General features: G+C 35.1%; 1 pseudogene; it reads right to left on the bottom strand.

Moving 5' to 3' along the window:
* LOC137248576 (T-complex protein 1 subunit eta-like) overlaps window positions 1-21654 on the bottom strand; it is a 184889-nt pseudogene extending 163235 nt beyond the window's left edge.
* Window positions 21655-21872: the final 218 nt, after the last annotated feature.

Below are 21872 nucleotides of genomic sequence, written 5' to 3'. Positions count from 1 at the left end.
GGTGGCGCCTCAAGCTTGGAGGACGACGTTTCTTTCATTAATGGTAGTCAGTATTTTGAACTAAATTGAGGACAGTAAGATACATTCGAACTTGTTGATGTACTTGAGAATGCCGGTAAAATCTCCGTACGCTTACGCAGTCAAATTTGGTTTTTGTATGAAAGACTATGAAGAGAGCTCGGTGCGTTTTTTTAAGGATGTCCCAACGTTGTGGACTGCTGTTGAAAATAGTAAAACATTTTTATACAACTCCGAAGAAAGTACTTGCAGCCGTACAACATTCTGCAGCATCAAGACCACATAAATTGAGACTGTGGGTTGCACAAGGCGAGTAATCAGCATTCGAGTTTTCGTCGAGAATGTGACGTAGTGCTCCGTTGTAAGATTCTTTCATATTGCCGCCGTTATTGTACCCTTGTGCACGACAATCTTTTAATGGGATTTCATGTTTACCTAGAGTGTGGCAAATTAGATCAGCGATTTTCTGACCAGTTTTTTGGTTACAATTCACAAAAGCCAAAAACCGTTCTTGAATTGTAAAATTTGTTGCTTTCGAATTGAAATGGAGTTAGCGCAAAACGAACGTAGTCAACGTGACTAGCAGCAGTCATAGCATCAACGATAATAGCAAAATACTTGGCTGCCCTTCCTTGATCTAATATAGTGTCCCTCACGTGCTTTGCACAAATTTCTATAAACTCGTTCTGGGGAAAGATAGTGAACTTGTAAACGTTTTTACTGCTGTTGTGAAATCCTAACTTTCTCCAAATGATGTCTAAGTATCGGATCATAATGGCTTATTAGGTCTTAGATGCCCAAAAATGTCCATCGTTTCGTTCACCACGATATATACCTTCGCCTTGAAAACTGTGATTAGCTGGTCATTGTTGATAACCGTATCAATTGTAGCCTCCTTTTCAATAAGATTTTGTAAAGATCTCCATTGAATATAACATTTAATGTGATCTTGAGTATTTTCGTATGATGACAGTTTATCGTATAGCTGCTTCCATATCTGAAATTTCGAATATCCGCCAGGGCAACAAATTTTAGGTCGACTTAAAATATTGGTGCTTAACAGACGATATGGTAGGCAATAAAAAGCATTGATACTGGCACTCCACACTAACCAGTCAGGAAATGACTCGTCATGACAATCACGTGGAAAAATAACAGGGCATTTTTGTTGACCCCGACGAATTATTTCGTTGAGTTCTTCAGATCGCAAAAACTCATTATTCACGGTACCGATATCGAAGTCGTATAAATAATCTGGACTTTGATACAGAGTTGGTGGTATTGTTGGAAGACTTTTTGAAGATGAACCTTCATCAGGGTGACCACGAAGACTTTACGATTTCGGATTCATGTAAACATATATTTTTATTTGATGTTTTTATTTTCTCCTCGCTGTTCAAAGGACCAGGCAAAAAATCATGATCAATATTCGTTGCTTTTGAAATTCGGCTTAAAATTTGAACTTGGAACAACTAAAGACTCTCCTGAATTAAAAAAAAAATGTCTTTGTATCTCTAAATCGCGGCCCCCTGAAAAACCCCGGGCCGAGGAGAATCCCGCCATTCCCCCTCCGCTTTCGTTGGGCCTGATTATGCCTATAAAATCATATTTGTATGGGAGGTGCCACGCCCGCTTAATATTTTCGTCTTTGGTAAATAGATGAAAAAGTAGAATAAAAACAATTGGCAAACCTGTGTACCTTTTTCCAGGTGGTGGTATCCTTTATTGGAGGACCAAAACTATTGAGGTGCACACCAACTTCTTCCCAGGAACTCTGCACATTCTCTTTTGATGTGTTTGGGAATCCTTGCGCAATATCTGACCTTTCTTGCATCATTTCGACAAGTCTCTCGTATTGCGCTCTATTTGTTGCCGGTCGAGCCATTTCACAAATAATAATACACCTTTTAATTGCTTTTTTTAATAAATTATGAGAATAAATATTTCTCCCGCCAATATTTATCTTCATAGAAATTTATCACAAAATATGTCAAAATTTTGTTACCGACGTAAACAATGATGCATATCTGACGAATTTCGAAAATTTCGGGAGAATTTCGGGGCAACGACGCAAGCAATGATGCAAATTTACCGACGTTAAAACGACGGGATAACCGTCGTAATGAATGATAAGCGCCAATATCTTTTTAGTAATTTAATTAATAGACAAATATAAATTTTTTTCCTTTACATTTTAGAACTGTGTATAAAAATATGTAATTCTACATATCGCAACCTAAACAAAAAAGTATTTCAACTCATAATCAGAGTAACTTTGTGTTGAATGTTGATTTCTACCAAAAAAATAACAAAATTCTTAACAAAACCAGGCTAAACGATAACGTTAACTACCAAAAAAAAAAAGGTATATCACGATGCTTTCATGGATCGATTTACACTTAAATACCGATTAAAAATTTTTTAAGTTGTCACATTTTTTAGTTTAAAATGCGATATATACATTCAGTGGAATAATTCTACATTGAGGGTACTTCATGCAATTTTCTTTCTTCGTGATTTTGCAATAATAAACGTAGGTACTCATAGTAATTTTTTGTTTTGTATTATGTGATTACAATATTTATAAGGACCATTTAGTTGATGGTATTGGTACTGTCAGTTAAATTCATCAGCAAATATTTATATTCAAAATATTTTTTTGTTATACATCTATTTTATAAGGTTTGGTTAAAAATTATTGACAAATTAAAAATTAGAGCATAAAAAGCTAACGTAGGAAAAGACTTAGAATTATTTCAGTTAAGTTCATCACAAATATTTATATTCAAAATACTTTTTTGTTATACATCTAGTTCATAGATTTTGGTAATTTTATATAAGCGCTGCCGAAGGCCGTCACCGAAAAAAGGTGGTCTGCGCAAAAATACCATGGATCGCACCCCCGATTTCGGAGGGACCCGGTGTAATTTTTCGGGTTTTCGTTAATATCTTTTGAACGTTTTTCGTTTTCGGATTCGCGGACCTGGCACCAAAACGCATCTTTAACACTCCTCTCGATACTTTTGGAGGTGTATTAAGAGTGTCATGCTGTCGTATAGAATTACTGACGTTTCGAAGCATTGAACAGATTCTTGAATTTTCACAATATCTTGTAAATAATAATTTTGTATTAATACAAATAATTTTAAATGAAATCCTATGACAGAACAGTTTCAAGTAGCCTCATAAAAAATGGCTTTTCGTTTGAACTCCGGAAATAGCTTTCACAACAGTGGACTTACCGTGTCCAATCCTGCCAATAATATTGATTGTTGCCTGAAGCGAATTTTCGATATCCTGTAAATAATAGTTTTGTATTAATTCAAATTATATTAAAGCAAATCCTACAATATAACAGATTGAAAGATGCAGATTTTGTAGCATCAGTAATGAAAATGAATGAATGGATGGGTAGCGATATGGGAAAAGCCATTTTCTGGGAAACCTAACATCGTAGATTTCCCAGAAAATGGCTTTTCCCATATCGCTACACATCCATTCATTCATTTTTTTTTTAGTTTTCCATGCACTTACCAAGCTATTAAGATCCTGATTTTGCAAGTATTATTAACACTTCTTTGGTATTTCTTGTTCAGTTTTATAATTCTACTTAATTTAATAATTATAATAAATTAGGTCCATGCTTGTCTGTACTCAAAATTTACTTCTCAATAGCAATGGCGGCTTCGCAGAATTTGATCTAGATACAAACACACGTTACAGCACCAAATTTACAGATTGCTTTTGCTGATATTGTTGTGTATTATATTTCTTTATGAAAAATGTACACTTTTAATTTTTATAAAGACCTAAAACACTTTTTCTTCTATTTATTTTAAAATTTGCAAATTTTTCAATGCGGTAGGTCTGCGGCGTTTCAAACTGAAAAGAAATGGCGGACTCGCAGAAAATTTTCTGACGTATTTCAGGGTACCATGGCGCAACGATACAAGGTGGCAGCATGGAACAGCTGATTATAAACTTTTTTTATTTGATTTGATACATCAACTTCCGGTGCAGTACGATTTTGACATTTGTCCATCGAATTTACAAAAACAAAGTACATGGAATTTTTATTTATGTTTGTAGGTATGTCACCATGCTGCCACCTTGTATCATTCCGCTATGCAGGGTACATAGCATGTAAGAAAAGGCATGCATATATGGATCGGCCATTGCAGTTAGGCCATCTCATTTTCTCATACTAACAATTGTGGAACAATGTGGGAAATTTTGTTGTTGGTCGCCATTTTCGTTCACTAGATCTTTGCTAGGTAGTTGCTAGATAGGTCTCCTAAGCATTATCCAAGTGACGATAAGCGTTTTATTTACGCGTAAACGTAGACGTATATACGTGTAAAAAAACATGGCTATTGATAATTATTTACTGCCGTAGTGGTAAATTTTTTATAAAATATAGTTTTACATCACTTTAAGTTTATTTTTTTAGTAAATGCATCTAATTTAGGGACTTTATTTTCCGGCACCATACAAGAATTGTTTCATTCCACTCCTTTTAGGGTGTTCACATTGTTCGATTATTTATTCCATTTCTGTTGCACAACAAAAATTGATATAAAAAGGAAGGGTGTCTAAGTTCGGATGTTACCGAACATTACATATTCAGCGTGAGTTTCAATTGTACAATTCATTTCAGATAAATTACTTTTATAATTTTTGTTACTAGGGATTTATTTTTTTCGGGCTCTAGAAATATTGTGTAATGCTTTATCGGAATAGGGGCGTGTTACCGCCCATTAAAAAAGGCTCCCTAATTTCTCTTACAATAAAACTTGGTAAATGAAATATCATTGAAACAAACCTATTGTTCGCTAATTTTTATATTAATTTGTTGGCTTAAAATCCAAGTTTATAATTTTTTAAAATGTATATTTTACAAGTTATATTATATTAAATTATTATAGATAGAAAACGAGTAAATTAGAAAAAAAGGACATAGACCGTATAGCCGACTATTTCAAAACCCATAACGGTTTATCATCCGCGATCCACACATTCAAGGCTTGAGGTTTAGCACATCAGGCCATTAATGCACTCAATTGACGGTGGTAAATATCAAAATTTTCGCCTGCTGCGTTTTTTCGTTAAATGAAAAAATCTCTCTGCTTCGTATCATTAAATATGAAAATTTGGAATAAAAAATTGCGCACTCAGAAATGGCGACACAGATTACATCAAAGATGGAAAGCCACTGAAAGAGCAAGAGGCACGCATAACAGTACAACTCGAAGCGCAAGAGGCGCGTATATCATCAAAACTCGAAGCGCGTATGGACGAGAAAATAACGCAGTTTGAGGAAAAAATCGAAGCCAAGGTAGATGCTTTGAGAGGTCGTATGCTGGAGTTGCAATTAAATCGCCCAGCTGTTTCAGCAAGCAATACGAAGGTTAAAAATTAATCTTTTGACATCTCTGTTCCTTTCCAGGTCTTTAAGCTACAGTTTCAAAAGACCGCAGCAGTGAACAACTGGAATGCTGAAGATAAATTGGCTGCACTGTTCATGGCATTGAAAGAGCCTGCAGCTGAGACCTTACATACCATTCCCGAGGGCGAACGGAACTATTATGAAGCATTGACCGGCGCTCTAGAGAGACGATACGGAAACGAGCATAGGAGACAGATAGAGTTACTGAACCACTTTCAGAGGCCTGGTGAAACATTGCAAGAGTTTGCGTCGGATGTTGAAAGGCTGGAACATTTAGCGAATGCGGACGCACCCGTGGAATATACCGAAAGGGTAAAAATCCAGAGATTTATTAATGCAATACGGGATATCGAAACGAAGCGAGCGACATACGGAAACCCAAAACCTACATTCACAGAAACGGTATCACATTCTAATTCTGGAAACAGCATCGCTTCTGTAAGCCAGTTTTCAAAGCACGCTGTATGGAGGTAGAAAGGCCAGACTGGGTGAACACAATATTGGAGGCGCTGAAAGGATCGCAAAAGCGGAGTGAAAGAGTTATCAAATGCGGGAAGCCCGGTCACATTGCACATCATTGCAACCTTGATCATAGTGGTTGCAACAGCATGGGTGGTCTTAATAACAAAGCTGGAGGACATGAGCAAGAGCGAGTAAGATGTAGAGCTATTGAATGTCCTGTGATATCCGTGTCGCAAATTGGAAGGACAGAGGGAATGTGGATGGCAAAGAACCTGTACTTATTGTAGATACGGGCGTATCTCATTCCTTGATTCGATCTGACTTGGTCAACAGGAGAATAAAGCCATTACCTGGAGCAAGGTTGCGTACGGTCACTGGCGAGTATAACCAAGTCCTGGGAGAAGTGATCTGTGAAGCCTTAATTGGGAAGGTCATGGTTCTACACAAATTCGTTATGGCGGAGATAGTTGATGAAGTCATATTGGGAGTGGACTTCTTAGTTGACCATGACATCAAGATCGATATGCGGTTAAAGATTATGCGCTATAAAAACCAGGATGTGCCACTTAAATTCAGTTTGGAGAAATGGTTCATCAGTAAGCGAGTGCTGGTGGAGGAGACTCGACAGAGACCACAAGAGTCAAGGAAAGTAGATCGGGAAAAGGGTTCCGAATGGGCCAAACAAATCAAAACCGAAGGTACTTGCGATAAAAACAATGGCATTGAAAACCCCTAATGGATGCACTAAAACGAACGAAAGTATTTCCCAGAAAGAATGCAAGGGTGGTTTCCAGCCAGGCGCACTACTTTTGGGAAACGTCGGAACGATACTGATTGTGTGAAGCCAATCCGTCAAGTAGTTAATTGGCCAACCAACAGAGTGCGAGGGAACGATCCAGGATAATGACTGGTAAGATGAAACGCAGGTACGACGAGAGCAATGATTCGGAGGGTTTCTTCGAGGGAGATTTGGTACTGTTATACAACCCTCACTGGCGAAAAGGTGTTCCATCAAAATTTCGGTGCAGTTGGGAAGGCCCGTACAAAGTTGTGAAGAAGATCAGTGATACCATCTACCGCATACAAACCATTGGGAAACCACGAAATAGAAGAGTGGTACATTTGGAGATGCTAGTGGCGTTTAGATCAGGAAATTTGTCTGATCGGGACGATCAGACTTAGGTGGAGGGCAGTGTGACGAGTGCTATCAACGCTAAGGGATGCCATCATCTCTAAGCCGATACTGAGCAGTAGCTTGTATGCACATAACCAAATTAATCAGTATGTCTACACATATTTCCATACAAGCAGCGGAGAGCAACGCACAAACACATGCATATATCTGAGATACTCCCAAATGTAGGCAATTATTTGTGCAAGTATCACTCACATATACACGCGCATATGAGAAGCTATTATTATATTTATTATGGTTTATATTATATTTATAGCTGGTAACTAAGTAAATTCTGGAAACGCCTAGAAGTATGGAACGAGGAAATCGAAGAGTATAAAGAGAATAATCTGAGCAATCATAGATTCAGTTTGATTTAAGCACGCTATCTGTCGAGAAGTAGTAGTGTTATTGTGAAGTACTTTAGTAAAGGCTATTTTGCATTATTGAATAGTGGAGTTATTTATTCAACAGTTTAGTGATTCGAACTTTAGTAGAAGGTTGCAAATAAGCGGAATTGCACAAAATTCGTTACAATATGTTTTAATTTGTTTAATTGCAACAACGAAAAAAGCGACAATAGTACCGACCGGTTTTGCGAATAACTTTGAAGCTAGTGAAAAACTATAATTTCTGCTTTCAGATTCTGTATCTTGACAAAAATACGCGTCTTTGAGTACCACTGTCGACAAGGTTGACGCGAAAACTTAAATTGCAATATTACCAAATTTCGGAATTTAAAGCTTTTTTCGGTAATTGTGCAGTTTAGGGACCCCACCCTAAAATTGGGCCTTTTTTTGAGTGAGTTAGACACGTATTCACGTCTAGATCAAGAATTCGAAAGCGGAAGTTAACTTTTTTTATCCGTTTAAAAGTTATGCGCGAAAACCTGGTTCGTTTTGTACATATTGTTCCCGCATATTTACAATCTTTTAAGCGCACACATCACTTTGCTTTTTATATTTAGTATATTAACATAATCTAACCTTGTACGAATTAACGAAATAATTATGTTAAATTTCACTAATTTACTTATAAAATATCAACACATATGTTGTAAAAAATTTCTGTTCAAATGAAAACACATGTTGCTAGCTCACCAACGATGGAAATTACTTTTGTTGTTCTCTCTTGGGATTAATACAAGGCGGTAGCGGCTCAGCAATAATCTAAATAAACATATAATTACATTGTTTTTGTAATTTACTGAATGTTTTGCAATGTAATATATTAAAAGAGAAGATAATACCAAATAAAGTGATGCTGGCAAATATTTGGAATTTCTTGTTATTTCTCTTCTCTTCTCTCTTCCCTTCCTTCTTTCTTCTCTTCTTCACCCTTTCCTTTTCTTCTCCACCCTTTACTTCCGTTCACATCCTCTTCTCTTCCCTTCCTCTCCTCTCCGTTCCCTCCTCTCTCCTCTCCTTTTCTCTTCACTTCCCTTCTCCTCTCTTCTTTTCGGGCAACTTTTTATTCCAGATTTTCATACTTTATGAAACGATTTAAGCGAGAGGGGTAGGGAAGAGAAGAGAAGAGTAGAGGAGAGAAGAGAAGAGAAAAGAAGAGAAGAGAAGAGGAGATAAGATAAGATAAGATAAGATAAGATAAGATAAAATAAGAGAAGAGAAGATATGAGAAGAGAAGAGAAGAGAAGAGAAGAGAAGAGAAGAGGATAGAAGAGAAGAGAAGAGAAGAGAAGAGAAGAGAAGATAAGAGAAGAGAAGAGAAGAGAAGAGAAGAGAAGAGAAGAGAAGGGAAGAGCAGAGAAGAGAAGAGAAGAAAAGAGAAGAGAAGAGAAGAGAAGAGAAGAGAAGAGAAGAGGAGAGAAGAGAAGAGAAGAGGAGAGAAGAGAAGAGACGAGAAAAGAAGAGACGAGAAGAGAAGAAAAGAGAAGATAAGAGAAGAGAATAGAAGAGAAGAGAAGAGAAAAGAAGGGAAGAGAAGATAAGAGAAGAGAAGAGAAGAGAAGAGAAGAGAAGAGAAGAGCACAGATGAGAAGAGAAGAGAAGAGAAGAGAAGAGAAGAGAAGAGAAGAGAAGAGAAGAGAAGAGAAGAGAAGAGAAGAGAAGAGAAGAGAAGAGAAGAGAAGAGAAGAGAAGAGAAGAGAAGAGAAGAGAAGAGAAGAGAAGAGAAGAGAAGAGAAGAGAAGAGAAGAGAAGGGAAGGGAAGGGAAGAAAAGAGAAGATAAGAGAAGAGAAGAGAAAAGAAGAGAAGAAACGAGAAGAGAAGAGACGAGCAGAGAAGAGAAGAGAGAGAAGAGAAGAGAAGAGAAGAGAAGAGAAGAGAAGAGAAGAGAAGAGAAGAGAAGAGAAAAGAAGAAAAGAGACGAGAGGAGAAGAGAAGAGAAGAGAAGAGAAGAGAAGAGAAGAGAAGAGAAGAGAAGAGAAGAGAAGAGAAGAGAAGAGAAGAATGAGAAGAGAAGAGAAGAGAAGAGAAGAGAAGAGAAGAGAAGAGAAGAGAAGAGAAGAGAAGAGAGAAGAGAAGAGAAGAGAAGGGAAGGGAAGAGAAGAGAAGGGAATATTAGAGAAGGAAAGGGTGGAGAAAAAAGGAACGGGTGGAGAAGAGAAGGAAAGGGCAGAGAAGAAAAGAAATATGGGAAAAGAAGAGAATCATGAGAAAAGACTGCGCCTAAATAAAAATGAAAATTCCAAATATTTGCCAGCATCACTTTATTTCGATAAATAGATGCATTATCTTCTCTTTTAATAGATAAAATTGAAAACATTCAGTAAATTACAAAAACAATGCATTTGTATGTTTATTTAGATTTATGTTCAGCCGCCACCGCCTTGTATTAATCCTAACAGAGAACAAACAAAGGTAATTTCCATCGTTGGTGGGCTAGCAATACTGTTCACTTTCATGAGTTTTCATTTGAACAGAATTTTTTAAAATATTTGTGATGATATTTTATAAGTAAATTAATGAAATTTAACATAATTATTTCGTTAATTCGTGCAAAGTTAGATTCTGTTAATATAATAAATTAAAAAAAGTAAAGTGATATATGCGCTTAAAAGATTGTAAACTTGCGGGAACAATATGTATCACATAAACCGGTGTTTCGCCGATAACTTTTAAATGGGTAAAAAAAGTTAACTTTCGCTTTCGGATTCTTAATCTAGACGTGAATACGCGTCATTTGATACCTCCCGAAAAATTTGGCCCAACTTTTGGTGGGTACCATAAAGTGCACTACTACCAAATTTTTTGATTTTCCGCCTTCGCATAATTGTTGTCGAGGTCAATACGCATCTTTTGACAACTCTCTCGATATTTGTGGGCGCGTATTGGCAGTCGACCCCTATTCTATACTATTACCGTTTATTTAAACTATATTTATTTTTCACTTTTTAGTTTCATGTACTATTGAAGCTTGTTTTTTAGTTTTTTTAATTATATTTATTTGCTTGTAACTCTGCTTTGCGCGCCTAGCCTAGGGAGTTACAATCAAACATACATACATACACACAATTGAAGCTAATATAAGCGTGTTAAAAAGGAGTTGCATCGAAACAGATTGGTTATTGTTTTTGTAACAAAGCTTCGCCCCATCCAATAAGAACGACCGAACAATAACTGTTTGCTCAGCATCATGGCTCAGTTATATGGTTGGCTCATCTCACCAGGTGATTTTATTTTTTTCGTTTCACTGGTATAGGGATTTTCAAAAGGAGATTGAAAACGCTAAATGTAACTAACACATTAACTGCGTTTTTTTTTACATCTATAGACGTTTACGCTTAAACTTTATATGGACTGCTAAGCAACAAACTTTATTATCTACTCTTCTGAAATTACTGCGCTGACTTGACTTGAGAACTGTCACTAACAGTTCTGTTAAATGAACATTGCATTTTACTGATTACTCAAAACTTAGCAACACTTAACTTGACATAGAAGTCTGTTGAATTTTGATTTTCTATGTAAGTTCAAAATGTTGTTTACATTTTGAGATGCCATTTGTTTGTTTCCATTTCATTTGGCATTCTGTCGTACAAATTTACATTTATTGATTATGATTCCAGATTGTATGCGCTAAGTGGAGTATAATCGTGGCTAAGTTGCCAAGTTTACGCAAAGTCAAGTGAAGTCTATGTTAAGTATCAGTAATGGGCCGTTATATATCACCTCTAAAAATGTTATGTCCACCATTCATCGCAACCGATTCAGCTATAGGTTATACACAGCCATACAACAGAGGTTTGTGTCTACGCTTTTCGGTACAACATGCTGTGTAGCTACCCAGCAAAAATGTACCCGTAAATTGACCAGTAAAATGACTAAAATCTGTGTCGATGGCACACGTAAATCGTTAAGTAGCATTATTACAGGGCATCGGGCACTATTGTGACCAGTCCATTCCGTCGTACCTATTTATGTGATTGTCCATACTACTCACACATATACGGTATTAGGTCATCGAAATGTAAACAAACTATAGTGCTGTACTGTTCTTACATTCACGTTAACTGGGAAATGGCCGTCATTTTTTAAGTTATATACCTGTAAATTTACGCGTATTTCTACAGTATTTTTACGTTAATATGACCGCCTTTTGACTAGTATTACGACCGTTTTTTTACTTGGATTATATCTGAAATTGCTATATAAATAAAACATTTCTTTAATTCAAATCCATTATCATTTCTTTTATTCAACATATTTATAATATATGAGATTATTTATAATAGTTGTAAATTATTAACTATAAGTCATAAGGAAGGAATAGTTTTTCAGTCTTGTTGGTGAGCCATAAATACAAATTTTATTGTATGCGATTGTATGCTTACAAAATTAAGGGAAACTTAAATAAATTAATTAATGATATAGAAAACAAAAGAGAAGAAATAACAGAACTATTCGTTGCAGTAAACCATCAAATCGCGAGTAGGCAATTCACAATTTCAGTAAGTTTACTTGCAATTCGCCAATTTAAATGCTATACCTTTTTTATTTTAGTTCAGAAAGCTGCAATTGAGGTTCGAAAGTTACAATTGAAGTTCAAAAATTTCAATTCAAGTTCAGAAATTTTAAATTCAAGCTCAGAATTTCTATTTGTAGTTCAGAAAATTAAAATTGAAGTTCAGAATTTCTGTTTGTAGTTCAGAAAATTATAATTGAACTTAAATTGTAATTTTCTGAGCTTCAGTTGTAATTTCCTGAATTGCAGTTGAAATTCCTGAGCTTCAATTATAATCTACTGAACTCCTATTGAAAATTCTGAACTTCAATTGCAATTTTTTTAACTTCAATTGAAATTCCCGAGCTTCCAGAACTTAAATTGCAATTTTAAAATTTTTTTTTTACATAAAATGAACAATTTAACATTTTATCTGAAAATTAAGGTGGTGAATAGCCTACCAGTGGTTTGAAACCACTTGCATTCGTGTTGGCGCTTCTCTATATCATTAATATAACAATCTTTTTAATAATGTAATAAATAGACAAATATAAACAATTGTTTTTGTTTTTATCGGCCTATTGATTAATCATTCAAGGTTCGAATCGAGCTCAAGGCCAGAACAATAATTTTTTTCTAATGATAATTATTGTTATTTTTTTAATTTTTCTAAATTTGAAAAATTGTATTTTGTTTTTGGAATAGTAAGTAGAAAATTTTTCAGATAACCTGCCATAGCTACACAGATAAATCTATTTCGAAAGGTGCTAAGCCTTCATCATCCGTACGCTTTAGGCATGCTGCGCTAACCATTTAGATATACAGCGGTGGTTTGTTTGACTGGCAAATTTGCTACTTCTATTGCTTTTTACCAACTATATTTATTCAGTGTTGCGCCATCTGGTGCAAATCACTGATATTGCTGGATTTTTTTTGTTTATTGTCAATTACTTTGTTTGACATTCCCAAGTGCTCATGGTTTATTAACAATTGTTTTTGTTTTTATCGGCCTATTGATAAATCATTCAAGGTTCGAATCGAGCTCAAGGCCAGAACAATAATTATTTCCAATGATAATTTTTGTTATTTTTTTTTTTTTATTATAAAATTTATAAAATTATTGTTCTGGCCTTGAGCTCGATTCGAACCTTGAATGATTTATCAATAGGCCGATAAAAACAAAAACAATTGTTAATAAACCATGAGCACTTGGGAATGTCAAACAAAGTAATTGACAATAAACAAAAAAAAAAATTCAGCATTATCAGTGATTTGCACCAGATGGCGCAACACTGAATAAATATAGTTGGTAAAAAGGAATAGAAGTAGCAAATTTGCCAGTCAAACAAACCACCGCTGTATAGCTAAATGGTTAGCGCAGCATGCCTAAAGCGTACTGATGATGAAGGCTTATCACCCTTCGAAATGGATCTATCTGCGCAGCTATGGCAGGTTGTCTGAAAAATTTTCTACTTACTATTCCAAAAACAAAATACAATTTTTCAAATTTAGAAAAATTATAAAAATAACAATAATTATCATTAGAAAAAAATTATTGTTCTGGCCTTGAGCTCGATTCGAACCTTGAAAGACAAATATACATTTTTTTCCTTTACATTTTATAACTGTGTACAAAAATATAAAATTTTACATATCGCAACCTAAACCAAAAAGTATTGCAACTCATAATCAGGCTAAACGATAACGTTAACTACCAAAAAACATAAGTTTTTATTTTTTTAACATATATTTTACGATGCTTTCATGGATCGATTTACACTTAAATACCGATTTAAATTTTTTTAAGTTTTGACATTTTTTAGTTTAGAATACGATATATACATTCAGTGGAATAATTTTACATTGAGGGTACTTTATGCTATTTTCTTTTTTCGTAATTTTGCAATAATAAATGTAGGTACTCATAGTAATATTTTGTTTTAAATTATGTGATTACAATATTTATAAAGACCATTTAAATATGTATATATAGCTGGCTTTAGGTCAGTGTTTTATAATTGAAAAATTAAAAAATACCCTTTGATTCTTCTTTTAAATCGATATATTTCGATTGCTCAACGGCAATCATCTTCAGGATTGTAGCAACTAACAAAAATAATAAACATAACAATAAACAAATTTTCCATTTTACATTTCACATAAATACATACTTTTATTAACACGTCTGCTTTGTCCGACGTGGAGTATGGTACTGTTTTTTAGTGAGCAGGTGTTTGTAGATATGTGCGCTGTGATCTACGTCGCTCTTATAGTTCAGTCGTGTGTTAGTCGGAATATTAATAATGTGTAACATTTCTAGTGTGAAGCGTTTGTTATAGTGTTGTTCCTGTTGCAGTATTTTAGTCTCATCAAAGTTTGGTGTGTGTCCGCTGTCTGCACAGTGGGCCATGAGTGCTGTTTTTTGATTATTAACTTGATGGCAAAATTTAAAATCAGACTTATGCTGTGAAATTCTCGTTTTGAGTTTGGACTTTGTAGTACCTATATATATATTATTGCACGTTTCATCGCTATTGCCTTTACATGGTATCTTGTAAACTACATTATTTTTTTCCATTATTGGTATTTTCGATTTTGTTTTGTTAAATATGTTTTTTAAAGTGTTCGTAGGTTTATGCGCAATTTTTGTAGTTTCTTTATCATAGCAGTCAGATTTTGCTAAACGTTCTGATAGCTGCGGTACATAAGCCACCGACTTGAAAATAATGGGTTTATCGGGATTTTTTGGTCTATTTAAATTTTTGGTTTTTCTTAATAAAGTTTTTATGGTTTTTTTCGGAAAATCATTGTTTCTTAGTAATGTGAAAATTTCTTTTTTAACTTCTTTGTGGTATACTTCATCTGAAGTCTGCAACATTTTCCGTATACAGCTCTTTGCTGTATTCATAATCATTGTTTTCGGATGTTTTGAATTAAAGTTTATAATTCGTCCTGATGCTGTAGGCTTTTGATACCACTTTAGTTTTAATTGATTTCCTCATCTGTTTATTATTGAGTCCAGGTATGGTAATTCCTCGTCGTTTTCTAGTTCTATACTAAATTTTATATTTTTGTCAAAAGTGTTTAGTGTGTCAAGTGTGTTTTGTTTTTCATTTTCTTTTATTATCGCGAATAGGTTGTCGACGTATTTGGTAAGTATTCTTGGTTTATGTCGCAACTTCAGCATAGTATCATCTAATAATTTTTCCATAACTATATCCGCTATTATTGGGGATGTGGGTGCACCCATCGGCATTCCTTTAGTTGCGTATAGATAGTATCATTGAATTTGAAATATCTGCTCTCTTGAATGCAGAATTTAATTATTTCCATGAACAGCGTTTTTGGTATCTTTGTGTATTCTTTAATTGTATTCCATTTCTCTTGTATTATTTCAAGTGCCAATTGTATCGGGATGCTAGGGAAAAGCGAAACTACATCAAAGGAAATAAGCTTTTCATCTTCGTATATGTATGTATTGTTTACTCTTTCTTTAAACTCAATTGTGTTTTTAATATTGTACGTAGAACTCGCCGTTACGTTTTTTAAAATGTCTGCAATATATTTGGACAGTGTGTAAGAAGGTGACCCAATTGCTGAGCATATTGGCCTTAATGGAGTTCCTTCCTTATGAATCTTCGGGAGGCCGTAGATTCTGGGTGGCTGTGCGGTGGTTGTTATCATTCTTTTTCTCTCCATCTTTGCGATTATTTCCATGTTAAAAAGTTTTTCTACTAGAGCATTATTCTTGTTTTGTAAACGTGATGTTGGATCCTGTCTCTGAACTCTATATGTTGTTAGATCCATTAATATATCTTCCATTTTCTTATTATACTCTTCAATTTCCATTGCCACCGTTTTATTCCCTTTGTCGGATGTTAAAATTCTAATGTTTTTATTTTCATTCAGGAATTTCTTAGTTTGCTCCACTGTATTTAAATTGCATTGTCTATTGTACAATGTTTGTTTGTTGTTGCATGATTTGATATTAACAAAGAGAGTTTTGTGCGAGCTTCCTCCTGTTGATCTTTGCTTTTTATGCTTTGTACCAAATCTTCGCCGTCTGCTATATATTTAAAGAGAGGGAAATTCTTGTTATCTACAGGTAGTCCGAACTTCGGCCCCTTTGCTAGCAATGCTTGAATATCTGGCGGGAATTCCAATTTGGTTTTGTTTACAAACCACTCTTTATGCTTGGTGTTGTTGGTGAATACTTCATTTCGTTTCGCTCTAATTTTCTCATATTTCAGCTCTTGACGTTTCTTTAAAGTTGTTGTGGTTTTATTAGCGACATTACTCTCGCTATCCAGTAATTCTTTGAAATCTTTTTCACTCAATTGTATTTTTAATTTGCAATATGTAGTGTTTTTGTTTTATAAGTAAGCTTAAGACTTTTGTAAGGAAAAAGTGTGTATGGCTGTGTAACATTTTATCTATGTTCGAGTGCTTGTTCAAGTCAGATACAAATAAATTCTTACATCTAGTGGAGTTTTTTATAAAATTCGGAATAATTTTTGATTTCCTACATTTTAATAGGAACTTAATACTTGATTTTACTTTTACCAATTTTTTAGATGTAAACTGCAGTTTGTTGATTGTTTCTTTGGCGTTTTTGTTGTTGTTTTTTATTGTAGCATATCCCATGTTTGGTTGTTTATGCCTGCGGCGTGCCTTCCGTCTATATAAATTATGAATTTTTTGGCGACCTTTTATCTTTAAATATGTATATATAGCTAGCTTTAGGTCCGTGTTTTATAATTGAAAAATTAAAAAATACCCTTTGATTCTTCTTTTAAATCGATATATTTCGATTGCTCAACGGCAATCATCTTCAGGATTGTAGCAACTAACAAAAATAATAAACATAACAATAAACAAATTTTGCATTTTACATTTCACATAAATACATACTTTTATTAACACGTCTGCTTTGTCCGACGTGTTTTTTAGTGAGCAGGTGTTTGTAGATATGTGCGCTGTGATGGGTGCACCCACATCCCCAATAATAGCGGATATAGTTATGGAAAAATTATTAGATGATACTATGCTGAAGTTGCGACATAAACCAAGAATACTTACCAAATACGTCGACGACCTATTCGCGATAATAAAAGAAAATGAAATACAAAACACACTTGACACACTAAAAACTTTTGACAAAAATATAAAATTTAGTATAGAACTAGAGAACGACGAGGAATTACCATACCTGGACTCCATAATAAACAGACGAGGAAATCAATTAAAACTAAAGTGGTATCAAAAGCCTACAGCATCAGGACGAATTATAAACTTTAATTCAAAACATCCGAAAACAATGATTATGAATACAGCAAAGAGCTGTATACGGAAAATGTTGCAGACTTCAGATGAAGTATACCACAAAGAAGTTAAAAAAGAAATTTTCACATTACTAAGAAACAATGATTTTCCGAAAAAACCATAAAAACTTTATTAAGAAAAACCAAAAATTTAAATAGACCAAAAACTCCCGATAAACCCATTATTTTCAAGTCGGTGGCTTATGTACCGCAGATATCAGAACGTTTAGCAAAATCTGACTGCTATGATAAAGAAACTACAAAAATTGCACATAAACCTACGAACACTTTCAAAAACATATTTAACAAAACAAAATCGAAAATACCAATAATGGAAAAAAATAATGTAGTTTACAAGATACCATGTAAAGGCAATAGCGATGAAACGTGCAATAATATATATATAGGTACTACAAAGTCCAAACTCAAAACGAGAATTTCACAGCATAAGTCTGATTTTAAATTTTGCCATCAAGTTAATAATCAAAAAACAGCACTCATGGCCCACTGTGCAGACAGCGGCCACACACCAAACTTTGATGAGACTAAAATACTGCAACAGGAACAACACTATAACAAACGCTTCACACTAGAAATGTTACACATTATTAATATTCCGACTAACACACGACTGAACTATAAGAGCGACGTAGATCACAGCGCACATATCTACAAACACCTGCTCACTAAAAAACAGTACCATACTCCACGTCGGACAAAGCAGACGTGTTAATAAAAGTATGTATTTATGTGAAATGTAAAATGCAAAATTTGTTTATTGTTATGTTTATTATTTTTGTTAGTTGCTACAATCCTGAAGATGATTGCCGTTGAGCAATCGAAATATATCGATTTAAAAGAAGAATCAAAGGGTATTTTTTAATTTTTCAATTATAAAACACGGACCTAAAGCCAGCTATATATACATATTTAAAGATAAAAGGTCGCCAAAATTCATAATTTAAAGACCATTTAGTTGATGGTATTGGTACTGTCAGTTAAATTCCTCAGCAAATATTTACATTCAAAATATTTCTTTGTTATACATTTATTTTATAAAGTTTGGTTAAAAATTATTGACAAATTCGTTGCAATTTAATTGCTTTAAAAATCTTTGCAAACTTTTTGCGATTGTAGAATATTTTTTTTAATTAGAACATGAAAAGCTTAGAATAGGAACGTAGGAAAAAGCTTAGAATTATTAGATTCTTAGATACTTTTTAACCAAGATTATTTCAGTGTATGTTGTTCGTTTGTTGTACAAATTCGTTGCATATTAATTTTCAGATCAAGAATACTCAAAGGTGTCATGGCATCGTCTTGTTGGTCAATCGCGCGCCGCAATATCCATTGCTGGGAATTGACATTCATTATAAAATAGCGAAGGCAAGGTCCTGCGCAAACACATCGCCAACCTGCGTTGGCAAAATATATGCTGAACTGTAGAGGAAGAAACATTTTTAATTTTTTAATAAATTCAAAATTATAGTTCTGCTAAAAAGGGGTAAAGTATTGTATGTTAAAGTATAGCAAAGTCTCAGAGGCCTTGTCCTTGTGAAAATTGAATTTGAATAGGTCTCATTCTTCATTCTCAGAAACATGTACGAAAATACCTCGTATGATATTAAAAATCCTCAACGCTTTTTTTGCAATAACTTCAAAAAACTCACATTCAAACCGGTGTCCTATCCCTTCTTCTGTTTAACTTCTACATATCAATACCTATCTTCACCACCAGAAGGAGTCACTATTGTTTCCTACATCATATGGTCCCCCAGCTGGTTAGGGGATCAGAATATACCCGCGGTAGGTATGCCTGTCGTAAGAGGCGACCAAAGTACCATATTCAAGGGGCTGTGTAGCGCAACCCTTCAGGTTGCCAGCGCAATATATAGCTTCTCCAAACCCAATTGTCAACCTCACCTATCCGCGGCGAATCCTGTTTCACTAACAGACGAGGCTCTGGCGACCCCAAGCTCCTCGTGGAATTTGGGGGTAGGGAGGGAGGGAATGGCCTGAATGTTTAATGTGGCCCCATAAATCGTTCCCGAGATGGTCGGGCTAGCACCTTAATGGTGCCATGGTACCGGAGCGTACCGGATTTGTATCCGGCAAGGGACCATCACATCGATGACACTCCCCAAAGCCTTCGGGGAGCAACCTTATCGCTACAACAACAACAACATCATATGGTCGCCAAGCCTAAAGATTACCCACTGGAAGAAGCTACAGGCCTGCCAAAATACTGCCCTCAGGATCCCCACAGGTTGTCTACGAACACCATCTACATAATGAGGTGAGAATACTCCCAATAAGTGAAAGAAATGAAATGCTAACCGAACAGTTTCTGTTGAATACCCAGGAACCTGGGCATCCCAACAGACATCTGATTGATGAGCCAACACCGCCCAGGGTCTTAAGGAGTCACCTCCGTAAGCACTATGAGGAAATACGGCATAATTTGTGATTGGTCAGACCTATTGGATGTGGCGCAGCACTGCTACAACAACAACAACATCAGAAGGCACTCGGAGACGATGCCTCAAAACTAACAACCAAAAGCAATAATTATCAATTCACTGACACAAATTTTATAGTTTTTTCTTCCGTAGTTGGACACAATCTTTTCATAATATTACTCAACAATTTAAGATTTGACATTTTTTTCAATTTATATTTTGACTTACAAACAACAACAGAATCATGTTTAATTGTACGCCGCACAAACATTATAGCATCATGTAACGAAGCTCAGTTTCTTCCAAATATTGTTCTGCACTGCCATGTAAAATCAATTTACATGTTCTAGCATTAACGCAACCTTCAAATAATTATAAATTATAAAAATAAAATTTATGTCAAACCCACTATCAAACCTTGGAAAATGTTGAAACGTTCACCACCAACTTAACGTTCTTCAAAGTAATCACCTTGACCCAAAACACTTGAATTAATATCATTAGCTGTAGTCATAACAGCACCACCACAAGCTTTCATTGTACGATTCCAATCTTCTTCTGGTACACGAACAGCACAGAACATATAACGATCTGCAAAATACTGTGTAGCAACAACACCAATTGGTAGTTTGAATAACCCAACATTGGCGCCTTACTTAGCTAGTTTATTGTACAGAATACGCCATTCAGCATCAACAATTTTCTGATACTCTTGAACATTTTAAACACGTACTTCGGCATTATCCCGCTCAGCCTTCAATCCAATTCTATATTTAGTAATTCGATTTTATATTTTTTGTATGACTTTGGGTCCATCAAATGAAAGTACAGCGTCCACAACCATTTTAGAAAATAAATATTTTTGTTGATGAATAAGTTTGGAGGATTGGCGCTTCGATATGTACAGCCATGTCATATTTTATCACGCATAATTGTAATGCTTTAAGCTGGAGACATTGGTGCTTTATCGATAACCGTATCGGTAACCTTATAACAGCTGATTCCACCAACCTTATGAGAATCAATGCAATCGATTATTGGTGCCGCTAAGGTCGTAACCGTATCGTAGCCAACCAATTGGGTTTTGCTTTACCGTCGTAACGATAAACAGCTGATCACGTTAGGGATACGACTACAGCGATACGACATACGGCATTACTCCCGCTTTACGTATAGCTTTAATGATGATACGTGCATGCACGACTTCCTCAACATATGGCTTAACTTGTCTTAAGATTTCACATGCTTAAAGTACTACTGAAGTGGTGCCATCACCGACCTGAGAAGAGAAACATTTTTATTCTACACATTGTAATATAACAAAAAACTTACCTCAGCATTTTGAGATTTGGCGATGTTGACTAGAGTTTTACGGCTGGATGCACAATATCCAATAGTTTCATAATGGTTTCCCCATCCTTTGAAATTGTAGCCCTACCACTGGAATCAACAATATACTTGTCCATACTGCGTGAACCCAATGTAGTGCGTACAACGTCCACAATTGAATGCGAGGCATTGATTTTGGATATGAGTTGAGGTTTACCTTGAGAGCTATAGGTACCCAAACATTGTTTACACAAAAACTCATGTACCCAATACAAGTTCAGGACGTTTATATTTATCAACACGTTGTCCGGTGTGGCCTAAATGTTGGAAATATTCAGTTGGCACTGTTGAGAAAAAATGAACACAGGTAAAAGTGAAACATTTTTTTACCATCTGTGGTTACTTTACACATTAGACATTGGAAACGACGACCAGCATCTACAAAGTGCATTTCAACCTTGCAAACGATAACACCTAATTGGACCCAATTCACCAAAATTTACAATGGGTGGCTCATATTCACCCTCAACCGTGCGTGCCATTGGTGAGATGGTAAGTGTAAAAGACAAAGCTTTTGTTTTTAATAAATCAGCTGTTGCAGGTATGCAATACAAAAAGGCCTGCAAACGAGAAAGATCAATGTAATTGCCAAACAAAAAATTAATTTCGAATATCAATACCTAACGTAACGTGGCGAGGAGTTACCCTGATCTTGTACCACATATTTTGTGGTCACCAATGGTGGCAATAAACCTTGTTG

Source organism: Eurosta solidaginis, chromosome 4 (assembly GCF_040869045.1).
Source record: "Eurosta solidaginis isolate ZX-2024a chromosome 4, ASM4086904v1, whole genome shotgun sequence".
NCBI lineage: Eukaryota > Metazoa > Arthropoda > Insecta > Diptera > Tephritidae > Eurosta > Eurosta solidaginis.
Note: the sequence above shows the minus strand (reverse complement) of the source record. Positions and strands in the feature narration are given on the sequence as shown.